The sequence below is a fragment of the Pygocentrus nattereri genome, chromosome 19 (genome assembly GCF_015220715.1).
Source record: "Pygocentrus nattereri isolate fPygNat1 chromosome 19, fPygNat1.pri, whole genome shotgun sequence".
In the NCBI taxonomy this organism is placed as follows: Eukaryota; Metazoa; Chordata; class Actinopteri; order Characiformes; family Serrasalmidae; genus Pygocentrus; species Pygocentrus nattereri.
Window position 1 is genome coordinate 30,577,997 of NC_051229.1, and position 10,102 is coordinate 30,588,098.

The following is a 10,102-nucleotide window of genomic DNA, read 5'->3' on the forward strand; positions in this document are numbered from 1 at the left end:
CCCATAGCATTGTCTTCTCACTGTGGAAGGAGTCCTGAGTGAATGGGAGTGATAAAGCAAGGTGCAAAATACAGAAGATCCTGGACCACAAAGGTGGCCTAATGGACTCCCTGAAAGGCTTGAAATCAACAATTAAAATATAACTTATAATTGTATGCTGTTCATAAAAATTGATGCTTAAATACAAATTCAGGGACAGAGTTGGATGAGAGTAAAGTCTAGAAATCTGATTAAGAAATCTGATAAACAGGCTGGGTTTTAGCTCAGTAATCAGATTTCTCTGTGCGTGTATGCTCTTACTCTGATTTCTTTCAAATTTCTCAGTCGCATGTGCGAAAACAGACAGTGATACTGAAAACAAGCAAGGAGTGTTGCCATGAGATGCAGGAAAACACTGTTGAGGTGATGTTGAAACCGACTACATGCTGGACAAAATGAAGAATTGAAATATTCTTCATGTTCTAGATGATGTGTGCTCATACTTTCAGGTAAAGTTGTACAAAGTTTTTTTCAAAAAAAGCCTCAGAAGTTTGAGTTTGTATTATGTTTAGGTCACATCTTCTTGTGTGAGTTTATTGGCTGGTTGCAAAGCAGAAATTTCCTGACTCATGTAGACCTGGAGTTTCCCCATTATCTGAATATTCAAATGAATGTAAGCACATTGATCGGATTACTGACAAAATCTGATTTCCTGCAGTTACTGGATTATTAAATGCATGTAAACACACCCATTTACAATATGTAAATGTCTCTATATAATAGGATTTTTTTTTTAAAATAAGACAATAATACATCACAATATTTCTTTTAGTTTAGCCCTCCCTAGTAATTTCCCTCCTTTTTCTAAAAAGAGCATTTTTGTTCTAAAAATATATGAAAACAAGTACACAGTGACACATACATGAGCAACACATCCATGCATGCAAACACAGACATGTTGTTTTTTTATCCTTCAATTCCCCGAAGCTGGTTTCTAAAAGCAGTGTGTTTGCGGGGTTGTTTGTTTCTCCCTGTGGTTTTCTTTCCTCTTGTCTCCTTGTGATCAGCTACATGTCACTGGTCCCTTTAGACCTACATTAAAGCATGAAACACGCTAATGAACCTGCCTGAGTTCGACCGTGTGCATTTGATGCTCCGCTGCCTGCATGGATTCTGCATTTCATGCATGTGAATGTACTCCTGCATGCTGCACATCTGCTTCTCAACCTGACATGCACCACTGGCTGCAGAAGTAATCCTGTCATCTGAAGAGGATGCACTTTAGCATCTGGTTAATCCAATTTAGATCAGATCTATTTCCTGTGTTTCTGTGACAAAATGAGTTTTTCGTTTTGTTGATAACATGACGTCCAAATTTTAGAGCGATGAATGATGATTCCAAAGAAAAATAGTGGTAGTGAAGACAAACAGCTAAATAAATAAACAAAAATTGAGAACGGTTGCCATGATACTGGCATGAGTAAGACGAGGAGTCAGCCGGCTAGACCTCCTGCACCCGTGGTTTCAGATGGACCGATGACCAGGGGAATACATATCGCAGAATGGAAGCTGACCCGGCCTTGGGGCTTATCTAAAATCAGCTGAGCTTGCCACAACTATCCTTAAGTAGCCATCTGATGGCCAGAAGCTTTGTGGACTCTCTGTCTACTCGAGATTCCAGTACAAATATCAGGAGGGTGTGAGCTTACGAGCCCAGGCCTGAGAACCAGACTACTTATGAGCAGCTTTAATGAAACACTGGTGTGGGCTGGACAGAGGTGAGGCCAGCAGGAAAACCCCAGGGAGATGTGCACTGGTGTAAGAAAGATTATGATCTAGTAGATGGACTAAATCATGTGTCCTTTGGTGCATGTGATTTGTGGGACTTACTGACCCTTTAAAATGGGCACGTGGTGCTGTATGTAAGGAGTAACAGTGGTTTTCAAAGAAAACGTAAAGCTGTATGGAGGCCCACCGGTGACATACCTTCTTAATGAAAATACTGTGTGGCCACAACTTAGTAAGTTACATTAACAGAATCCTAATGCATGATTGTATTCAGTTACAGGTGCATTAGTGAGTTCAGGTACTGGTGTTGGATGGTCAGTTCTGGATAAATCCAGCTCATCCCAAAGGACTTCATCACTCCAGTGAACACAGTTGCACTGCTCCAAACAGTGTTGGGGGGGACTTATATCCCTCAAGCCCACACTTGGCATTAGCCATGGTGACCATGGTGGCTGAGGTGTAGCTGCTCCAGAGGGGCTATTGGCCATGCATTTCTATTCAGGCTGAACCCAAGTAGCTGAATTCAATGCATTGGTTAAATGCAATTAGTTCCTTACAGCAATGCTCCAACATCTAGTGTAAAGCCTTCCAGAAGAGTAGAGGCTGTTATTGCTGACTCCCTACAAATACCCTTGATTTCAGACAAAATGTGGTAGGTGCCTTCTAATTGGACATACAGTATGATGGATTAATAGAATTTAAGACTAGCATCTTCACCTTGGTGAAAAAGGTGGGTGAAGTTCTAATTCTAGAACGGAGATGGTTTAGTGGCACTGGGCAGTTCCAGACAACTCACTAACAACTCATCATTTCTGTCGGCTCAGAACAAACCATATGCCATCAGTGTCTCACATATAGTCACACATTTGTGTTGAGGAACCAAAGCAGTAAACCCTCAGTTTTGACAAGCTGCTACTGCAGGGCTGGAACTTTTATTTGAAATAAAAAATAGGTCAGGGTTTCAGAAGCATGAACATCCAGCTTGACACATCTAGAGCGTTGCCTTAATGCAAATGAGAAGTTTCTACAGCAATAACAAATGTGCGACGAGATGTGTTTGTGACACACAGGGATCCCTCCACTGAGCCAGATTCATTTGGTTTAAATTTTTAGAGTTTGGAGTGCAGTCAGTGCAGTATTTCACTTTATTTAGTTCTCAGTAGGGACCATCCGATATATCAGTCAACTAGGTAATACCAGCTGATACTGGCAGCCTGGTTTTATCAATATCAGTGGAAACATTAGCAATTTGTTTCACCTGAAAGCCTGAAATAGTAATTTAAAAGTCGGTCAGATTTCAGTTTTTTTGGTAATTATTTCATGCATACTCACCAGGAAGGTCTTTTCTTGGTGTGTGCTGTGCTGGTACAAGTGGATCAGACACAGCAGTGCTTCTGGAGTTTTTAAACACTGTCTCCACTCACTGTCCACTCTATTAGACACTCCTACCTTGCCAGTCCATCTTTCAGTCCGTCTGCTATTGCGCAGTTTATGTTGGTCATCCTCTAGTCCTTCATCAGTGGTCACAGGACACTCCCCACTGTTGGCTGGATATTTTTGGATGGTGGACTATTCTCAGTCCAGCAGTGACACTGAGGTGTTTAAAAACTCCAGCAGCACTGCTGTGTCTGATCTACTTAGACCAGCGCAACACACACTAACACACCATCACCACGTCAGTGTTACTGCAGTGCTGAGAATGATCCACCACCCAAATTATACCTGTTCTGTGAGGGTCCATGGGGTCCTGACCACTGAAGAACAGGGAAAAAGGGGGGCTAACAAAGTATCAGAGAAACAGATGGACTACAGTCTGTAACTGTAGAACTACAAAGTGCAGCTTTACAGTAAGTGCAGCTGAGAAAACAGACAATGAGTGGTGGCACGGTGGCATGGTGGGTAGCGCTGTCGCATCACAGCAAGGAGGGCCTGGGTTCGATTCCCGGGCCGGGCGACCAGGGTCCTCTCTGTGTGGAGTTTGCATGTTCTCCCCATGTCTGCATGGGTTTCCTCCCACAGTCCAAAAGACATGCAGTTAGACCATTTGTGTAAAATGATCAAATTGTATGTCGCTCTGGATAAGAGCATCAACCAAATGCCGGTAATGTAATGTAAAAGAAACAATGAGGTGGTCATAATGTTATGCCTGATCAGTGTATGATGACTTACTTATGTCCTTTGGGTACACATCCTTCACCAAGTTTTGACTGAGTTCTCTTTGAATACTTTTTCAACGTGCTTGCATTCAGATTCATCCAGTTGGGGAAGGGGTCACATTACAAAATGTTCATCTGCAGATAAGTGCAATTGCACATTTCCACCAGAGAGGTGTCCAGATCCCCAAAACGTACCTAGTGTAGTGTGGCATTTTCACGAACTCGTCCTAGTCCTTTTCACATGCATATTACAGACTTGCTTTACTTGTACATTTGAGTACCATGCATTTTGTACTGCCCATTGTCTACGTAATTCTTACCTTGTTTAAAACTAATAACTGATTTTCTCAGAAACATCTGAAAAATGAAATTTATTGCTATAAATTAAATATGGGGTGGACTTTTGCACAGTGCTGTATGTAGGTGTGTGTGTGTAATGCATCCTTGGCTGCCTGCCTATCGGGGTCATGGGAGTAAACTGTGTGCTTGGTAGCCCTGGAGGATGGCCCAAGGACAGGTCACCTTTTTGGCAGAGTTGCAGTAGTAGGACCAGATGTCTACAGGTACAGACACAGCACTGCACCACTTTCCAGCAGGCTACAGACTCTTGCATGAAAGCTTACTCCCTGCTCAGTAAGTGAAGTGCTAACTGACTGGTTCCTTGTTTTACAGCCAGCTACACTGAGCATCCAGTACAAACGGCCATATTACTGCTGTCGGAACTATCTCCATGTTTGTAATTTTTCAGATTTTGACATAGTTTGAAAATGCCTGTTGGCCTTTGTACTGTGTGTAAATTTCATGATGAATAGAACAAAAGAAACAACCCAAAATGCCTTGGAGAATATTCCGGGGCCCATTGACTTACACTAAAAGTAAATGTTTTTTGCTTCTCCTGTAAAGTTACCATTTTGGAGATACAAGGTTTTGTACTGACAGCAGCAGTATGCAAAAGCTAGAACATATGTGGTAAATGAAGTTTTGTTGAAAATAAGTTAACACATCCTCTATAGGCAACGTAATTCAATATGGCATTTTCAATGTCCTTTTTTTTTGCGTTTTTTTTAACATATTGGAAAATATTAACACATGAAATATGGCAAATTTTGCATGGACCACGTTTTATGGTTTTCTTTATTTTGTTAATTCAGCAGATAAATAGTAATTGTGCATTAAGCAGTGTGTTTTCTCTGTGTGTGCTAACCTATTTTCACAGAAAATCAAGAAAAGTCCAGGGGTGCCTGAATTTGTGCACACAACTATAGATCACAGTGAATCACGGAGACACTCTGTAGCTCTGTAGATTTAGTCACAGACAGCACAGAAGCAGCATGGCATCTAGAGAATATGTGTTAGTTCTTTTTTTTGGCAGTGCTGACTGTACAGTTCTCACCACCAATTAAGACAGATGTTAAGATTTTGTCATTGTTGCTCACAGGGGGCCCCTTGTGGCCTAAGCCCCTGGGCATGTGGCCATAAAACCCTTTGGATGATCCAGGCACGCTTGGCAGTGCGCTAATCTTGAGTCATCGAGAACTGGTGCTAACTGGTGCTAACTAAAGTTGTAGGTTGTAGAGAGTTCAGTGGCAGAACACTGGCTTTGTTGCAGAACTCTAGGCTTGTTCCAGAACAATGGCTTTGTTGCAGAACTCTAGGCTTATTCCAGAACACTGGCTTTGTTGCAGAACTCTAGGCTTGTTCCAGAACACTGGCTTTGTTGCAGAACTCTAGGCTTATTCCAGAACAATGGCTTTGTTGCAGAACTCTAGGCTTGTTCCAGAACACTGGCTTTGTTGCAGAACTCTAGGCTTGTTCCAGAACAATGGCTTTGTTGCAGAACTCTAGGCTTGTTCCAGAACACTGGCTTTGTTGCAGAACTCTAGGCTTGTTCCAGAACACTAGCTTTGTTGCAGAACTCTAGGCTTGTTCCAGAACACTGGCTTTGTTGTAGAGCTCTAGGTTTGTTCCAGAACACTGGCTTCGTTGCAGAGCTCTAGGCTTGTTCCAGAACACTAGCTTTGTTGCAGAACTCTAGGCTTGTTCCAGAACACTGGCTTTGTTGTAGAGCTCTAGGTTTGTTCCAGAACACTGGCTTCGTTGCAGAACTCTAGGCTTGTTCCAGAACACTAGCTTTGTTGCAGAGCTATAGGTTTGTTCCAGAACAGTTGATTTGTTGCAGAACTCTAGGCTTGTTCCAGAACACTGGCTTTGTTGCAGAACTCTAGGCTTGTTCCAGAACACTGGCTTTGTTGCAGAGCTCTAGGCTTGTTCCAGAACACTGGCTTTGTTGCAGAACTCTAGGCTTGTTCCAGAACACTGGCTTCGTTGCAGAGCTCTAGGCTTGTTCCAGAACAGTTGATTTGTTGCAGAGCACTAGACTAGTTCCTGAATGCTGGATTTATTGCAGACTATTGGATATGTTTCAGAATACTGTTGCAGAACAATGGGCTTGCTGCAGAACACAGGCATTGATGCAGAACCCTGAGTTAGTGGCAGAACATTGGGTTTGTTGCAAAACACTTCTGCTGTTGCAGAACACCGGTATTGTTGCAGAACCCTGAGTTTGTGGCAGAACATTTGGTTTATTGCATAACACTGGATATTGTGCAGAACACTGGGTTTTGTTGCAGAACTGTGGGTTTGTTGGTCACTACAACCGGTCAATTGACTGTGCTTTTGGATATGAGTCTTTATCCTCCTTTTTTGGGCATCAGTCCAGAGGAGCCGAGACCTGTACTGTGGTGGGTGACACTTTTCGCCTGTTAACTATGCTCACATTAGTGCAGCCCAACAAGTTATGGCTCAAATCGGTACAGAACAGGTTTGATTTCAGCTTTCTGTTACCTTATTACCACTCTTTCAACTTTGCTGTCTCAGAATTTAGTTTTTGTCATCAATACATGTAAGACCAGATGGCTAGTTTGTCAGAACCAAACCTGTTTGGATCTGTAGGTCATTCCCCTGCTGAAATAAGACCATTAGGCCATTGGAATTAAAACAGATTTTGGTTTTGGAATGGTCACTCTCCATGCTCAGAACTGTTTGGCCCTACAGTGGAAAAGAGGGTTTGGTTTGCTGATGTTTGTTGGTGTTTGTTGGGTCAGTGAGCCTCATAGAACTGCAGAACATCTAACTGGAGGCAGTCAACCCAAAGCTGTCTTTAAAACAGGCATTTTACTCACTTTTCTCTCTTTTCTTCATTCCATCACATTCCTGTGAACAGATGTTATGAGTCTGACACAGCCTTTCATAATAGGCAATTTCCCACACTATGCTTAATCATGCCTTTGTCCGCCACACTCTGTACCTCTAAGCTCTTTATTTCCCCGAGAACGCAATGGGTTCATTAACCTTTCAGATCGCGCCGCACACAGAGGCGCCCGTTGCCATAGCAGTGCATGCAGAATTGTTCGGAGAGACACTTTGAAACTTTTTCCGCTGGCTCGGGGACGGACGCTGCAGTTTGTTTGTTTGCCTTTGCAGTTTAACAGTGATGACAGAAAAGTCTTCAAATTCAAAGGCTTTAATTGCTCCACAATGCAATGCTTTTGGCTGTTACTGGAGTTCACTAGTTTGAGAAAAGTGTTGTTTGCCAGCTTGCTAGTGTTACTTTTAAGGCTACTGATTGGCCCACTGCCCAGGGTTTCCAGCCACTGAATATAATTATGATCTCTTTTTTATGTTTTTCCTGTAACCTTATCAGACAGAAGACTGTGCAATAGCATGTGGCCTCATCATAGTTCCATTCATCTCTTCAAGAGCAAAAGGTGCACATTAAATATTAAGATGCGTTAGGTTTTTAGAAGCTTTAGTAGAAAAAATGTTTCACTTTTATAAAAGCAAATTAAGAGCTGTGTGCACCTGAGGGGAAAGGACAGGCCGCTGGAGAAAGGTTAGATACTTAATTGTAGCTGGAGACAGGCTTACATTGACACAGAGTGGGCCCAACAGAAAAAAAAAAACTTTGTGTTGCGTTTTACATCAGCCCAAGGCTGTACATTGTGACTATATTGCCAGATGAGACGATCTTGGCTAAATAAAGTGGCTTATATGTCTGTAATGTGGACTAAAATGAAAAATTTATGTACCTGCAATTCCACTCTTTCACTGTTTAAACCAGCCACCTTTCATGGAAAATGCTAGCCAAATGAAAAAGTGCCCTATTATGCTTCGAGTCTATTTCAGCTGTCCAGTGCTTGAGTTTGCAAAGAAGCGGTGGCTGGTTTCACAGGTCTCGGAGGAAGCCTGTGCTAGCCTTTGCCCTCCTAATGTTGATAGTATCATGTGATTGGGGGAGTCCTAACTATCGGTGGAATTGGAGAGGACTAAATTGAGGAGGAAATTGAGAAAACCATGCTAAACAGATTGTAAGAAATGCATAATGAACCATGTAGAAATGCCACTGGAACGGTCACTCAATGGCTCAGAACCAACAGTGGAAAAGAGGGTTTGGTTTGTTGATATTGTCTGCTGTTTGTTGGGTTCGTGTAGCGGCAGAGGCGCCCAGAGCACCAAAGCAAAGATCTAACTCACTCATCCTGACTTACAGGCAGCTATGGTGCTGATAAGCTGATAAGCTTTCTTCATTCAGTCACTTCATTCTTATAAGGAAACTGATGCTGTCTGTCTTAGAAGGAACTGTAGGAAGTCAAGTGCAGAACATCTAACTGGAGGCAGTTAGCCTAAAGCTGACTTTAAAAGAGGCGGTAACTGATTTTTCCCCTCTTTTCACTCCATCACTCTACATCTGTGAATAGATGTAGTGAATCTGACACAGCCTTTCATAAAAGGCCACAAAATATCATAATGGACATGTGAAGTTCAGCACATGCTGCACACTGCTGAATTTGTTTGTTGTTTATGCTTGGTTTATGCAGTTTCTTCTGAAATGGTGGCCACTATTTGAAGATTTCCCTGTGGACAAATACATAGATTTATGGAATGTGTGGATTGAGGAGTGAATGGTACATTTGGTAATTTTACAGTGTCTGCATATTCTGAAAAATTCTTTATTAAATATGACTAATTATGAAGTATTATACAAGAAAACTGATGATTATGTGATTTGAGCTCTTCAAATGGTCTCTGAATGTGTTGGTGATGATATTTTATGGAAGATAAGATTAAAGTTATGCTTTTAGACAGTCTGTATTCTGGTCCCACTTGGTCTTTATTGCAGCCAAGTTAACTTTATGTTATATTCATACACAAATCCGGTAACCCAAGTAACACAGCCTGAGTTAATAAACCTAGAGATGGGAAATATTGTCATTTTCTGCTATATAAAGACTGAATCTTAATATATTACTTTGTGAGCTCAAACCATGCCTTCAACAAGTGATGGTAGTATGCAGTGGTGGACAGTAATGAAGTAAATGTAATTCGTTACTGTACTTAGGTAGTTTTTGTGAATCTGTAATTTATTTAAATTTTATCCATTGTGGGTGACTTTATTTTCACTCCACTACATTTCAGAGTCCAATATCTGACTTCTTCCTCCGCTACATTTTCCAAAATCTGTCATTCTGTGTGTTTCTGTGTGTATAAAAACGTAACATGTCAAAACAAAAGAAGCGCAAAGCCAGAGCACCAATCAGGGCCCAGCGGTCACTTTGTTTAGAGCTGGTTTTGACCTGTTGGTCATACCGACCCAGTGCAGCACACGGTTCAACGTCAGCGCAGCAGAGTAAAACTTTGGGAGAGTCTGTTCAACATAAATGATGAACTAACCTAACTTTGTGTAAATAGAGCACAATATAGAAATATGTCCACATATGCAGTCGTGACTGATGCGGCTTTTTTCTGAATTTCTACAAACACCATTTCATTTTATAGTAAATTAGTTTGGGCTGGTTTATGTTTATGAACAGAGGCCTACAGATCAACACAGTAAAGGAGCTCATCTGTGATCCTGAGTTTAAAGCCAGTTTTTATTCAACTTAAACTTGGAACTAAGTTGTAAATAAATCTGAAACTGAAACTTTGCTTGTGTGTAAAAGTGATTTCAGAGCCACTCGGTTCTCCCTGATGGAAACTGTTTACCTTCAGTGTTTTGTGCTTATGATCATTTTAATAGACGTCAGCGTCACTAATTAATGACGTTCTATTAAAAGACTGGTTTACCAAGAGAGACGCTGGAGGACTTTCACCTGAAATGAGTTCATGAAGCCAGTCTGGTT

General features: G+C 41.6%; 1 protein-coding gene across 1 annotated transcript in view; it reads left to right on the forward strand.

Annotated features, from left to right (window-relative positions):
• xkr4 (XK related 4) overlaps positions 1–10,102 on the forward strand; it is a 103,128-nt gene that overhangs the window by 63,019 nt on the left and 30,007 nt on the right. The gene's annotated exons all lie outside the window — the stretch shown is intronic.